This window comes from Oncorhynchus mykiss, chromosome 13 (genome assembly GCF_057628025.1).
Source record: "Oncorhynchus mykiss isolate SJ-2025 chromosome 13, ASM5762802v1, whole genome shotgun sequence".
Lineage (NCBI taxonomy): Eukaryota > Metazoa > Chordata > Actinopteri > Salmoniformes > Salmonidae > Oncorhynchus > Oncorhynchus mykiss.
In genome coordinates, this window is record NC_143034.1 from 51,034,420 (window position 1) to 51,049,893 (window position 15,474).

The 15,474-nt window shown below is 42.8% G+C and overlaps 1 protein-coding gene across 1 annotated transcript in view; it reads right to left on the reverse strand.

Annotated features, from left to right (window-relative positions):
• The window catches only part of LOC110486396 (serine/threonine-protein kinase WNK4), a 71,052-nt gene that overhangs the window by 53,533 nt on the left and 2,045 nt on the right, over positions 1–15,474 (reverse strand). The window lies entirely within an intron of this gene.

Genomic DNA, 15,474 nt, shown 5'->3' on the forward strand with positions numbered 1-15,474 from the left:
GAAACACAAAACACATGTGGGACAGTGGAGGCTCAGGACCATCCTCCTCAGTGAATTTAGTGAAACATTAAGTGAAACATTTAAAAAGTTAGTATTTTTAGATGAAACTATACTAAATATATTCACGTCACCAAATAATTGATTAAAACACTGTTTTGCAAAGAAGGTTTACAGTAGCCTCAACAGCACTCTGTATGGTAGCAGCTAGTTTCCGTCTTCTTTTGGGTACATTGACTTCAATACAAAACCTAGGAGGCTCATGGTTCTCACCCCCTTCCATATACTTACACACTAATTATGACAACTTCCAGAGGATGCCCTCCAACAGCTCTTGCAGCTGAACTGACATGTTGTCCACCAAATTAAAGGATCAGAGAATGAATCTAGTACTGAATGCATAAGCTACAGCTAGCTAGCACCGCAGTGCATAAAATGTGGTGAGTAGTTAAACAATTAATTTGCTCAATACTGTTCAAGAAATGCAAGAGAGACAACAGTATTTTGTTGTATTTTGTCACTTTCACTTAGCTAGGGAATGCAGCTAGCTACTACTCAAACAGCTGGCTATCCAACACTGGAACTATTCCAAGTCAAGCTATTCCAAGTCAAGGTAAGCTTTTTTTGTGTTGAATTTTACCCCCTTTTTCTCCCCAATTTCGTGGTATCCAATTGTTAGTAGCTACTATCTTGTCTCATCGCTACAACTCCCGTACGGGCTCGGGAGAGACGAAGGTTGAAAGTCATGCGATACACAACTCAACCAAGCCGCACTGCTTCTTAACACAAAAGCCGCACATAGCCGCACCAATGTGTTGGAGGAAACACCGTGCACCTGGCAACTTTGGCTAGCGTGCACTGCGCCCGGCCCGCCACAGGAGTCGCTGATGCGCGATGAGGCAAGGATATCTCTACCGGCCAAACCCTCCCTAACCCGGACGACGCTATGCCAATTGTGCGTCGCCCCACGGACCTCCCGGTCGCGGCCAGTTACAACAGAGCCTGGGCGCGAACCCAGGGTCCCAGGGTCTCTGGTGGCGCCCTTAACCACTGCGCCACCCGGGAGGCCTCTTCAAGGTAAGCTTTTCATTTTATTAATCTATTGCCACTGAGCCCGCCGATGTAACTGCTTATTTGCTTGCTGACTGTACACTGTACTGCATGATTGTAGCGGGTTTACTAACACGTTCGTTTTAGTAGCTATGTTGACTAGCTATGACATTAGCTAATATGGTGACAATGATGTAGGCTGTTTGTGTAGCGGTTAATGGTTATGATATAAAGGTTTGGCTTGGAAAGGTTTTTTCGCCCGGCCACAGACAACTGATGAGTTCTGCACTGAAGTCTACAAGCAAACGGAAAAGGTGAGAGGAGGAGAATGCGAGATGGAACTTTACAACGAGCAAAATTATCATGCTGTTTGTATGTGGCTGCTATGAAAGTGAACTGTGTTTGAGTGTGATCACGGGTGTATTCATTCCACCGAATCTGTCGAAAAACGTTTCTTGAAAACGTAAGCAACTAGAACGAAACGGGGATAAACATACTTGAATTTGTCCAAAAGAAAGTCTCTTTTGCAACTGTTGGACTAATGATTACACCCTAGATCAGCTAGATGCAGACAAGAGTGTGCAAGGCGGTATTGAACGTGTCACTGCCTGTCACCTTGATTACTCAAATTTCTCGACCTGTGCACCTATGTTGGAAACTTGGTAATATACATTTATCACCTATCACCTAATTCAGGGTGAAAGAGATACACTCATGGTCAAGTTACACTCCACCATACAATGACACTCCCAACACTCCCAATGGGCTGTTTGTATAAGCACTGCAGACCCTCAAAATAAGAGCCTTGGCATGATAACGCAGCTTGGCTAAGCTGATAACACTCACAGCTAATATAAGAAAGCCCTTAGCTCTTAGGATTTGAATTCACTAGGATTTCTTTCTTGGCAACTGAGAATTAGATATCCGCTGTCGCATAAGACTTGGATTTCCTTCCGCTACCATAAATCAAACAGAAAAACCATCAGATGGATATTTGCATCCAAACAGATCCACAAGTGCAACAGGAACAACACCTGCAGTGGTAACGGTGCAGTCTATCATCCTGTCCATGTCAATGAGTAATGGAGCATGATGATCTGAAACAAAGGATGTGTATGATGTGTCAGCAGGGCCGGCTCCAAGCATAAGCAACATAAGCGGTCGCTTAGGGCTCCAAGCCGCTAGGGGGCCCCCAACCCACACACACATCATAAAACATTTCTTAGGACCTCAGTTGGGATCTCAACTTAGTATTGAGAGTTAGAATAGCAGAATACACAAGGCACAAATTTGGAATTTGGTTGTGCATCAGCAACTTTTCTCTTGTTACGTCAGTCACTGAGAGTCAATCAATTAGCCATGTCAGCTAACAATTCCTTGATTGGTAAATTATAGCCAGCTATCTAAAATTGTATTAATCATGGCCAAATACCGACAAGGCAGGCAGGGCATGAGGCACGCAGGGCATGTGCCCAGAGGCCCCCATTGATTTTGTTAGTAATTTTCACTCAGATATTATTAACATAGCATAAGTCATGGCAAAATGTGTAGAACTGCAGGAAATTAGCTTTAAAGTGAAAACATTTCTCTCCACCCCATGGCAAAATGTGTAGAATAGCGGAAAATTAGCTGTAAAACTGCAATTTATTTATCTCTGCACGATGGCAAGATGTGTAGAATTGCAGGAAATTCACTTTAAAAAATGGAGGGGACCAAATCTCGCTTAGGGCCCCCTAAAGGCTAGAGCCGGCCCTGTGTTTCAGTCTGAGTTTCTCTGTGTCTCTGCTTTCAAGCTTTCTCACGTGCTTGTGTGGGAGGGTGGGTGGGTGGGTGGGTGTGTGTGTGGAACCAGCCTGAGGGTGCAGGAAATAAGACTCCAGGCCAGTAACATGGTTTAATAGGTTAATAATGCAGAGCGTGGACCAGATCCCAATCTCACAAACAGCTGTTTCTTTTCATTACGCTAAGGTAAACAATGGGCATATTTCAGGCGTGCTTCCATGCTAAAAACAATGGGACTTTCAGGCCTGTAATTGGAGTGAATCATGAATATGAATGATGTTTGAGATATTCTGTTGTTTGTAAACATCATTGTAAACGTCATGACAGCTCATAGGTGTTTGTGATAAAATGTCCAGGTGTGTTGAATGTGAAACTGGGAAGTTTAATGAGTGATTACATATACAGGTGATGGCAACTGGCAAGAACCAACAGTCTGCCACTCAAGTAAAGAACACTACATGCTATATGCACTGCCAAACCATGCCCACTCTTATAATAGCACAAAACAAAGCTCAATGACAATTAAAGTATTATTTCATTACACCTTTTGTGACACGTGGAGACACCTTTAATGCAGTTCACTAGGAAAGTAAAAGGGTGGAACTATAGAAGAAAATAATCAGCAGTTAAAATGAATGGTATGAGTTGTGGAACTATGACCCCGTGTCATTCACAGATAACCTAGAGGAGCTCTGAATGATAAGAAGTAAAGTGACCCATTTCTTTGACTTTAGTGAGGTCATAAAATGATTAAACTGCAATATCTTTTGTCACATATTTATAATACTTGAATATCTTGCTCATATGTAGCCCATTACTGTACTGACACATGATATTTCCGATTTGTGTCGCTCTTACTCAATCTGTCGAGTGCCAGGATCATCTAGATGGAATGGTCTGTTACAACCCCCTTCTGAGTATGTCAATGTCTAGACAGAACATGATACATATATGTACACATGTAAGCGTTCAACAGTAAGTGTATAAGGACCCCTGAGGCTGTTAATATCAAGGCCAGAGACCCAGATGCAGACACAGGAGACAGATGGTTGGAGTCTTACAATGTTTATTAATCCAAAGGGGTAGGTAAGAGAATGGTCGTGGACAGGAAAAAAGGTCAAATCCAGATCAGAGTCCAGGAGGTACAGAGTGGCAGGCAGGCTCGTGGTCAAGGCAGGGAGAATGGTCAGGCAGGCGGGTACAAAGTCCAGAAACAGGCAAGGGTCAAAACCGGGAGGACTTGAAAAAGGAGAATGCAAAAAGCAGGAGAACAGGGAAAATGCTGGTTGACTTGGAACATACAAGACGAACTGGCAGAGAGAGACAGGAAACACAGGGATAAATACACTGGGAAAAATAAGCGACACCTGGAGGGGGTGGAGACAATCACAAGGACAGGTGAAACAGACCAGGGCGTGATTGTTAAACCAATAGGGTGTTAAGGTCAGGGACATGTATGGATGATGTTGCTATCCACACACTATAAAAGGTATATATCCAGGCTCATATATAAAGATTAATATATTGTACAAGATTGTTCCCCTTGCACTATATGATTTGGGCGGTAATAACAGTATGGTCAATAAATGCAGTAAAGAGATAGATACCATGGGAGGAGAGGGAAAAAAGACAGTGACAAAGACCATGAGAGAGGAGGAGAGTGGAGGACAGAGTACAAGAAAGATGGATGGTGGGTTGGAAAATAACTGGTCTACGTCCAGTCGTTGTTTTTAGGAAGAGATGTCAAAAGGATCTATGGCTAACACAAATAGCTTTTATCATCCATATTAAGTTATAGTGAATTTAGGAGCCCTAATTGAGAAGAGACCGAAGGAGGTAAAATACTCTAAAGACAGCAGATCAGAGAAACATACATGATATATTTCTGAAGGCAAAGGTAATTAATGTCAAGCAAAATAATCTGATGAGATAGAGAAATATGAAAAACATTTACAACCGACGGACAAGGCATCCTCCGAGGTGTTAAAACAAGCCGATTCAAAATGAGCTGTCAAACCTCTGTGGCTCTTGTTCTTTGAAGCCAAGAACCTTTGTCCATCTGGAGCACAATATAATCCAAAAAAGATGTACTATGAATTGATAAAGTTTAAGAAGTTCCAAAGTTCCAAATACCAGTAGAGAACTTTTAAAAAACTGTACTGGTCTCATTGAACATGATATGGTCGGTAATGACAGAGTTAGTGGTACAAACTCCGGATGGCAGGGTGCAAAGAATACAATACAGCCCATTATAAACTAAAATATGAATTTGACGTAATGCCAGTTCATCATATTCTCCATCAATTGTTTTTGTGTGGGTTTCCCAATGGACTATATCGTGAGAGAGACAGAGTAAAGTACACTTTATCTTGGGGAACTTATTTTTCAATAAGCTAAATATTTTTGTCATCCGACCGCCAGTAAATTAGCTCAAAGACGTACAGAGAACAAATGTGAGCCTTTAGTTGCACATCTGTCTGATTGTAACTTTCATGTATGGTCTGTCATTTACCTGCTGTCTAACTGGTAATTAGACAGGGTGGCTGGGGAACCAGGAGGACAAGGAACATGTTATGACAGTGTTTCACAATGTGTTTTATGCGCTCTCTCGCTCTCTCTCTCTGTGTGTATGTCTCTCTCTATCTCTGGCAGCTGTTGCTGTGCCACTGAGGTCTGCTAACGCAGCTCTTGAATCATGACAGTTGTTCACAGTTTGTTTAAGGAACAGGTGAAATCGCTTAAGGTAACCATGGAAATCGTAACTGGACTTCTATTCACATTTTGTACTGCTAATAGCCTTCAACTCAGAGACTAGATTGTCACTTTTCCGCTCTACATTCGTAGTACTAATACTGTAGCGTTCAATTCTGAGACTGGCAGCTATGGGAATGGAGGCTTTCAGAACCCAATCCTCATTCATAGTGAAGCTAAGGTGATTAAAAAAGACATACACTGTCAAGGTATGCGTGAAGGGCTGTAGGAAGTCAGGCGCAGGAGCAGATATTTGGTGGCAAAACGGAGCCTTTTATTTGGCGAACCAAAAGCATACGGCACAAACGAAAATACACGGCACACGAAAATACAAATATGGGTTTAACATAACCCAGCGCAACCAGCCTAATGTGCGCATACATGCAAACATATAAATTATACCACAAAGACATGGCAGAAACAGAGATCCAGGTGTGCGGGAAAACGAGACGAAACAAATGGAAAATGAAAAATGGATCGGCGAGGGCTAGAAGACCGGTGACGTCGACCGCCGAGCACCGCCCGAACAAGGAGAGGCATCGACTTCGGTAGAAGTCGTGACATACAAAGGGCCTTCTAAGTTCAGTTAAAATGATTAAACTCTGCTCTCGCTCTCCTTCCCACCTCACGTTTATCTTACTGGCTGCTTCTCAGTCTCTCTCCCTCTCTACTGGTAGTTAGATAGATATGAAGACAAAGTCCAGAGAAAAGGAAGAGCCATGTTGAAGGGTGCAATCCACAGTACATACAACGTTAAGTTGCAAATTTCAGAGTCGTGAAAGACACTATAGCGTTTAAAACATTTCAGCAAGCGCTTATTTTTTTTCAGGCAGTGGAAACTAAGCTCTGAAAAACTTTCCTCTGATCCATGCTTCTCTGTAAGAATATGAAATGAGGGAAAAACACACCACATACACACCGAGTAATAAAGTGATGTTTGTGAATTTAAAAAAAAAAATGCTAAGGGATTATGATAATGTTATTCAATTGGCAAAGGTGCCAGTGGGGGATTAGTAAAGCATACTAAACAGAATCTCACCCATTATCCCAAGCACAATCATAGAAGCCTACATCCGACAAGTTCATTTGTCAGTTATCCCTGTCCACTTTGAGGCTTTAAAATAATAGTTTATCAGCACAAAGCAGCATGAAATCTGTTACTAAAGCTGTCTGTCTCAATGCAAATTCTCTTTGTAACTTCATAGACAATGAGATTCAGGGGCACTGATTTTGACCTGAAAACAGAATCAGAACATCAAAAGTAAAAACAAGACTGATCACAGCATATATTTAGGCTAGTTTTACAAATGCAATGGGTTATATTGGTTGGTTGAGGCACAGAACTACTCATGGTTTTAGCAGGTATGTTAAGCAGGTTTCAGTCAGACAACAAAAGGAAAAGTGCAGAGCTGGGGCACTGCTGCTCTTTCTCTACATAATGGATACGTGTTGACAGGACGCCTGGTTCACGGGTTTAAGAGACCACAATGGGAGGTACCCTAAGGGGGTCGATGTTTTCTGCACGAGTTTATAAAGAAATACTACAAACATCCATTCATGCCTCTAACCTCCAAACGAGCTTCAATGCCATACAACACTCCTTCCGCGGCCTCCAACTGCTCTTAAACGCTAGTAAAACCAAATGCATGCTTTTCAACCGATCGCTGCCTGCACCCGCATGCCCAACTAGCATCACCACCCTGGATGGTTCCGACCTTGAATATGTGGACATCTATAAGTACCTAGGTGTCTGGCTAGACTGCAAACTCTCCTTCCAGACTCATATCAAACATCTCCAATCGAAAATCAAATCAAGAGTCGGCTTTCTATTCCGCAACAAAGCCTCCTTCACTCACGCCGCCAAGCTTACCCTAGTAAAACTGACTATCCTACCGATCCTCGACTTCGGCGATGTCATCTACAAAATGGCTTCCAACACTCTACTCAGCAAACTGGATGCAGTTTATCACAGTGCCATCCGTTTTGTCACTAAAGCACCTTATACCACCCACCACTGCGACTTGTATGCTCTAGTCGGCTGGCCCTCGCTATATATTCGTCGCCAGACCCACTGGCTCCAGGTCATCTACAAGTCCTTGCTAGGTAAAGTTCCGCCTTATCTCAGTTCACTGGTCACGATGGCAACACCCATCCGTAGCACTCACTCCAGCAGGTGCATCTCACTGATCATCCCTAAAGCCAACACCTAATTTGGCCGCCTTTCGTTTCAGTACTCTGCTGCCTGTGACTGGAACGAACAGCAAAAATCGCTGAAGTTGGAGACTTTTATCTCCCTCACCAACTTCAAACATCAGCTATCTGAGCAGCTAACCGATCGCTGCAGCTGTACATAGTCTATTGGTAAATAGCCCACCCATTTTCACCTACCTCATTCCCATACTGTTTTTATTTATTTACTTTTCTGCTCTTTTGCACACCAATATCTCTACCTGTACATGACCATCTGATCATTTATCACTCCAGTGTTAATCTGCAAAATTTTAATTATTCGCCTACCTCATGCCTTTTGCACACATTGTATATAGACTCCCCCTTTTTTTTCTACTGTGTTATTGACTTGTTAATTGTTTACTCCATGTGTAACTCTGTGTTGTCTGTTCACACTGCTACGCTTTATCTTGGCCAGGTCGCAGTTGCAAATGAGAACTTGTTCTCAACTAGCCTACTTGGTTAAATAAAGGTGAAATAAAAATAAAAAAAAACTGTGCCTTACAAAAGTATTCATACCCCTTGTATTTCTTTCTTGTATTTTCTTACAAAGTGGGATTCAAATTGATTTAATTGACATTTTTTGTCATTAATCTACTCAAAGTACTCTAATGTCAAAGTGAAGAAAAATTATACAGTACCAGTCAAACGTTTAGACACCTACTCATTCAAGGGTTTTTCTTTATTTTCTACATTGCAGAATAGTAGTGAAGACATCAAAACTATGAAATGACACATATGGAATCATGTAGCAACCAAAAACGACTTAAACAATTCAAAATATATTTATATTTGAGATTATTCAAAGTAGACACCCTTTGCCTTGATGAAAGGGGTTATATCCTTCCTGTTTGGCCCTGTCCGGGGGTATCATCGGATGCGGCCACAGTGTCTCCTGACCCCTCCTGTCTCAGCCTCCAGTATTTATGCTGCAGTAGTTTGTGTGTCAGGGATCTAGGGTCAGTTTGTTATATCTGGAGTACTTCTCCCGTCTTATCCGGTGTCCTGTGTGAATTTAAATATGCTCTCTCTAATTCTCTCTTTCTCTCGGAGGACCTGAGCCCTAGGACCATGCCTCACCTGGCCGTGCTGCTGCTCCAGTTTCAACTGTTCTGCCTGTGATTATTATTATTTGACCATGCTGGTCATTTATGAACATTTGAACATCTTGGCCATGTTCTGTTATTATCTCCACCCGGCACAACCAGAAGAGGACTGGCCACCCCACATAGCCTGGTTCCTCTCTAGGTTTCTTCCTTGGTTTTGGCCTTTCTAGCGAATTTTTCCTAGCCACCGTGCTTCTACACCTGCATTGCTTGCTGTTTGGGGTTTTAGGCTGGGTTTCTGTACAGCACTTTGAGATATCAGCTGATGTACGAAGGGCTATATAAATACATTTGATTTGATTTTGATTTGATGAAAGCTTGGCATTGCACACTCTTGGCATTCTCTCAACCAGCTTCACCTGGAATGCTTTTCCAACAGTCTTGAAGGTGTTCCCACATATGCTGAGCACTTGTTGGCTGTGATTGATGGGAAACAATAACAAATCAAACATTGAATGTCTCTTTAAGCATGGTCAAGTTAATAATTATGCTTTGGATTAAGTATTAAACCACCCAGACACATCAAAAATACAGTTGTCCTTCTGAACTGAGCTGCAGGAAAGGAATTAAACTGCTCAGGGATGTTACCATGAGGCCATTGGTGATTTTAAAACAGTTAGAGTTCAGAGTTCAATTGCTGTGATAGAAGAAAACTGAAGAGGAATCAACATTGCAGCATACCACCCTGCATCCCACTGCTGGCTTGCTTCTGAAGCTAAGCAGGGTTGGTCCTGGATGGGAGACCAGATACTGGTGGAAATGGTGTTTGACAAACGCAGGACAGTAAGAGGCACCCTTTTCTTTGGTCTAAAAAAATATCCCAATGCCCCAGGGCAGTGATTGGGGATATTGCCTTGTGTAGGGTGCTGTCTTTTAGATGGGATGTTAAATGGGTGTCCTGACTCTCTGTGGTCAATGAAGATCCCATGGCACTTATTGTAAGAGTAGGGGTGGTAACCCTGGTGTCCTGGCTAAATTCCAATTCTGGCCCTCTTACCAACACAGTCACCTAATCATCCCCAGCTTAATGGGCTCATTCATCCCTCTCCCCTGTAACTATTCCCCAGGTCATTTCTGCAAATGAGAATGTGTTCTCAGTCAACTTACCTGGTAAAATAAGGGATAAAAAAAATAGTTACACAACAATAATGACAGAAAATACAAATAAACAACACAAATATTCTAAAACATGCAACAAGGCACTAAACTAATACTGCAAAAAAACAAAGCAAATGAATATGCTTTTTGGCCTAAATTCAAAGACTTATGTTTGGGGCAAATCCAACAAAACACATCACTGAGTAACTGCCTCCTTATTTTCAAGCATGGTGATGGCTTCATCATCTTATTGCTATGCTTGACATCTGCAAATACTGGGGAGTTTCAGGATAAAAAAGAAAAGGGATGAAAATAAGCACAGCCAAAATCCTAGAGGAAAATCTTCTTCAGTCTGCTTTACATCAGACAGAGAGATCAATTCCCCTTTCAGCAGATCAATAACCTACAACACAAGGCCAAGTTACAGATTACACTTAAATCTGCTTCAAAATCTATGGCAAGACTTGAAATTTGCTGTCTAGACATGATCACCAACATCTTGACAGAGCTTGAAGAATAATGGGTTAATATTGCACAATCCTGGTGTGTAAAGCTCTTAGAGACTTACCCAAGAAGACTTGCAGCTGTAATCACTGTCAAAGGGGTTTCTAACATGTATTGACTGAACACTTATGCAACAACTATATTTCTATTCATTTTGACATTCAAGTATTATGTGTAGATTGTTACAATTAAGTTACAATTAAATCCATTTCAATCCCACTTTGTAACACAATACAATGTGAAGAAACCCAAGGGGTATGAATACTTTTGCAAGGCACTGTATAATTAACAATGATTACAGAAACAAGCACCTCAAAAGGTAGTGTTGCCTAAATAAGCATTGGTCTATTTTTGATGTAATCATACCTCATAAGGGACATTATGTCAACACTTGACCTAAAGCCTCAGTCAGAAGGCCAGCGCTGACTTAATACTTACATAACAGATGTCAATGGGAATCATAAACAACTGCTATGACAAATCAAATGCATAACAACATAGAACATATTCATGGCAGGCCTTGTGTGCTTTACCCCCTTCACCTCCCAAAAACAACACAATCCTAACCCAGGTGCTGCTACAATCAATCTTGTGGTGACATTCCACCATGCAGGGCTTCTCATTGAAACTCCCAGTGTGTGAAATATACAGCAAACAAAAGAACAGAAAAGCCCAACAAACGCAGGACAGAAAAAGGGCACCACCCACATACACACAGTAACTATACATGGCCTAGCCACATCGTTATTATGGTTCAATCAGGTTTAGGGTTTGTAGTAGGTAGTAACGGTTTCATCCGCCCCTCCTCAAGGGCCATTCCAGGGATCCTGAGAGAGAGAGAGCAACCCGAGGCATGGGAGGGACAGGAGTGGTGCAATGCTGAGTTTGAAATACACAAGAGAGATGTGACGAGGTCGCTTTAAGGCAACTTGTTGGTCCACCAACTACTGCATTTTATCTATAGTCAACAATTTCTTTGTCACAAAAAAAACGTACAATTCCTTTTGTTACGTTACAGCCTTATTATAAAATTGACTAAATAGATTTTTCCCTCAATCTACACATAATATTCCATACTGACAAAGCAAAACCAGATTTATACATTTTTGCTAATTTATAAAATAAATGTAAGTATTCAGACCCTTGATTCAGTACTTTGTTGAAGCACCTTTGGCAGCAACTACAGCCTCAAGTCTTCTTGTGTATGACGCTACAAGCTTGGCACACCTGTATTTGGGGAGTTTCTCCCATTCTTCTCTGCAGATCCTCTCAAGCTCTGTCGGGTTGGATGGGGAGCGTTGCTGCACAGCTACTTTCAGGTCTCTCCAGAGATGTTCGATCGGGTTCAAGTCCGGGCTCTAGGTGGGCCACTCAAGGACATTCAGAGACTTGTCCCAAAGCCACTCCTGCGTTGTCTTGGCTGTGTGCTTAGGGTTGTTGTCCTGTTGGAAGGTGAACCTTCGCCCCAGTCTGAGGTCCAGTTTGGCTGGGTGGCCAGCTCTAGGAAGAGTCTTGGTGATTCCAAACTTCTTCCATTTAAGAATGATGGAGGACACTGTGTTCTTGGGGACCTTCAATGCTGCAGAAATGTTTTGGTACCCTTCCCCAGATCTGTGCCTAGATACAATCCGGTCTCTGAGCTCTACGGACAATTCCTTTGACCTCATATAGCGGGACCTTATATAGACAGGTGTGTGCCTTTCCAAATCATGTCTAATAAATTGGATTTACCACAGGTGGACTCCAATCAAGTTGTAGAAACATCTCAAGGATGATCAATGGAAACAGGATGTACTTGGGCTCAATTTTGAAAAAAAACACAGACAAAGATAAAGCTAGTTCCCACCTACTTTGTCCCACCAAAATTGCAGACCCGATCCTTATCATCTGGACATGTTGGCCAGCACTCCCCTTAAACCAGTTGACCCCTAAATATAGCCAGTTTTAATTAAATTGTGTTTGCTTTTTCTTACAGTTAGCACTGCTTATGAACCAGAGCCAAATGGATGTAGTGCTGCTTGAGTGTGTGCAGTGCTCCCCTCCGTTTTACTTCACACTCAGTGAAGGCAATGAAACATTATGAGCGCTAAACTGCATGTTAATGAATGGACAGGGTGTGTGGGGGGGGGGGGGGGGGGGGTCAAGCCTGCTGAGAGGCTGAGTCAGTCAGCCAGCCAGTCGGTGTTATCTTGATCAGAGCCACATAGTCAGCAGTGGCCACGGTGGCATCACTACCGTTAGCTTGGGCAGTCTCATTAGCTGCGCTGAAGGCCCATGAGTACGGTAGTGTTTGTCTCGCTAACACACGTTTAGGGATGGGGTGTGGGATTGTCAAGGGGGGTCAGACCACCGTCACCATAGTAGCCCTTGTAGCCAGCAATTTATCAGGGCTAATTAAACTGGGTATTGTGGGTAAAATAAATGAAGAGGGCAAGTCGGATTAGCTCAATCACCCCACAGGCGGTAAGAGTGACATTCTGAAGTGGAAAAGGCTGACGGGGAAAAAAAAGTTCCAGCTGGAGCAGCAGAAGAATGTGTCCCCTAGAGAACAGTAACACCACGGGAGGGGAAAAAATCTTTGTTTGGGAAATATATAGGGGTAAAGGAAGCTTATTATTAGGGGATACCAGCCAGGGAAGTTCCAGACTAGTCACCAAGTCTCTTGTCACCTAGCGTGGCACAGGAATAAGATTATTCAAGTGACGGAGGGACTGAGAGACAATTCAATGGACTCCTGGCCTCAGTCTGGGGTCTATAAATCCTAGTCCCATGATTAGTATGGCAAATGGTTTTACAGCTAATGTCACTTCTGGCCTGAAAGCTCTCCTTGTTTTCTTCTAGAGGTGGGGTAAGGAAGGGTTCAGTTAGTTCAGCTCATACTTTGTATAAGCGACCTCTCTCTCCCCATGGGTCTGATTCCCACTGACATCTTGAAAAAGGAAACACAGCTGTATGAGTGTGTGTTCTTGAGAACAAGATCTCCCAAGCAATATCTAGTCTTCTTTAACTGTCATTTGAATGAGTGTCTAAGGGTTTTGATTGGAGAAGTCTAACATGCAAGCAAGCCTTGCCATGGATAGGTAAACCAGATATCTTCTCTAGATCATGCACTGAGTTACTCTTACACAGGCACAGACAACATGAAGTTCAATTAGTGCAGAGAGATAAGACAGAGAGAGGAAAAATCCAAGAGATACAGATTTTATATTTTTAGGCAGTGTTGCCTAAATACACATTGGTCTATTTTTGATGTAATCATACCTCATAAGGGGACATTGTGTTAACACTTAACCTAAAGCCTCGGTCAAAATGCCAGCGCTGACTTAGTACTTACAGAACAGATGTCATTGGGAATCATAAACAACTGCTATGACAAATCAAATGCATAACAACATAGAACATATTCATGGCAGGCCTCATGTGCTTTACCCCCTCACCTCCCAAAAACAACAACCCTAACTCAGGTGCTGCTAAAATCAATCTTGTGGTGACATTCCACAGTGCAGGGCTTCTCCTTGAACTTCCCAGTGTGTGAAGTGTACAGCAAACAAAGGAGAACAGAAAAGCCCAACAAACACAGGACAGGTAAAGGTCAACACACACACACACACACACTATACATGGTCTGGGCAGGTTGCTGTTCTGGTTTACTCATGTAGTTAGTTACTCTGGATGTAGGTCCTCAAGAGCCATTACAGGACTTCCAAGAGAGAGAGGGAGAGACCTTGTAATTATGCACAGTGTGATTTGTTTTAGGCCAGAGAGTCAGAAGAACTCTCTCGCAACCTCAATCTCTCTATGAGCCCTAGGACTATGCCTCAGGACTACCTGTGCCCAATCCACCTGGTCATGCTGCCACTATCGAAACCCTGACCAGTTTCACCGGACGTGCTAATTCGTCCTGGACCTGCTGTTTCGACTCGCTCTCTCGGACCTATTGTCTCGACCTCTGAATGCTCGGCTATGAAAAGCCAACTAATATTTACTCCTGGGGTGTTGAACTGCTTCACCCTCTATAACGACTGTGGTTATTATTTGACCCTGCTGGTCATCTATGAACATTTGAACATCTTGAAGAACAAGATGGCCTTAATTTACATGTGCTCTTATAATCTCCACCTGACCCAGCCAGAAGAAGACTGGCCACTCCTAGGAGCCTGGTTCCTCTCTAGGTTTCTTTCTAGGTTCCTGCCTTTCAAGGGAGTTTTTCCTCCTACATCTGCATTGCTTGTTCTTTAGGGTTTTAGGCTAACTGCTGATGTAAAAATGAATTTATAAAATGTATTTGATTGAAATTTGATTGATTGCCGAGGAGGTTGTTCACCCGATTTGGATGACTCCCTGCACCTTGCTCATCCTGCTTGGAAACCCTGTAGCCAACTAACTTCGAAACTCAACGGGTCAGCGCAGCACAACCAACTTGGTCTTTCAGTGCACAAAACCTGTTTCATAAAGACACACCAGTCTCTGCCGTGTTTCATTCCCCTGTACTGTATCATGTGGCTTGTTTTAGAATGACGCCTCCTGGTCTCTGCTATTCCCTCCAGCTTCCCAGCTGCCCCCTGGAGGGTTGGGGGCGGCTCCTGTTACAATGGCTGCTGCCTGGCCAGGGGGCCTGCTGCTGCTATAAACAACTCTCTGCAAGCTGTCAGTGGAGGCTCTTCTGAGGGACATTGGGGGAGATTAAGATGAGTTATAGTCATTTTAAAGATGGCGGTAGAATTTATTTTGCTCTCCCCAACTCCATGCAAATTTCAAGCGAAGCAATGCACTGGAGCGAAGCATTTAAGAGCAAGAGCCTCTGATCAAAACCCGCTGTATGTAAAACACCCATGTGTGGAAACGCGGTGTCCTTTATAGGGCTATTTGTATGATTACTTTGAGAGCTTTAAAAACTCAGTAGGTCCACATGGGTTCTCAATAGGAGCAGATAAAAACTGATAGGCCTAAACCAAAA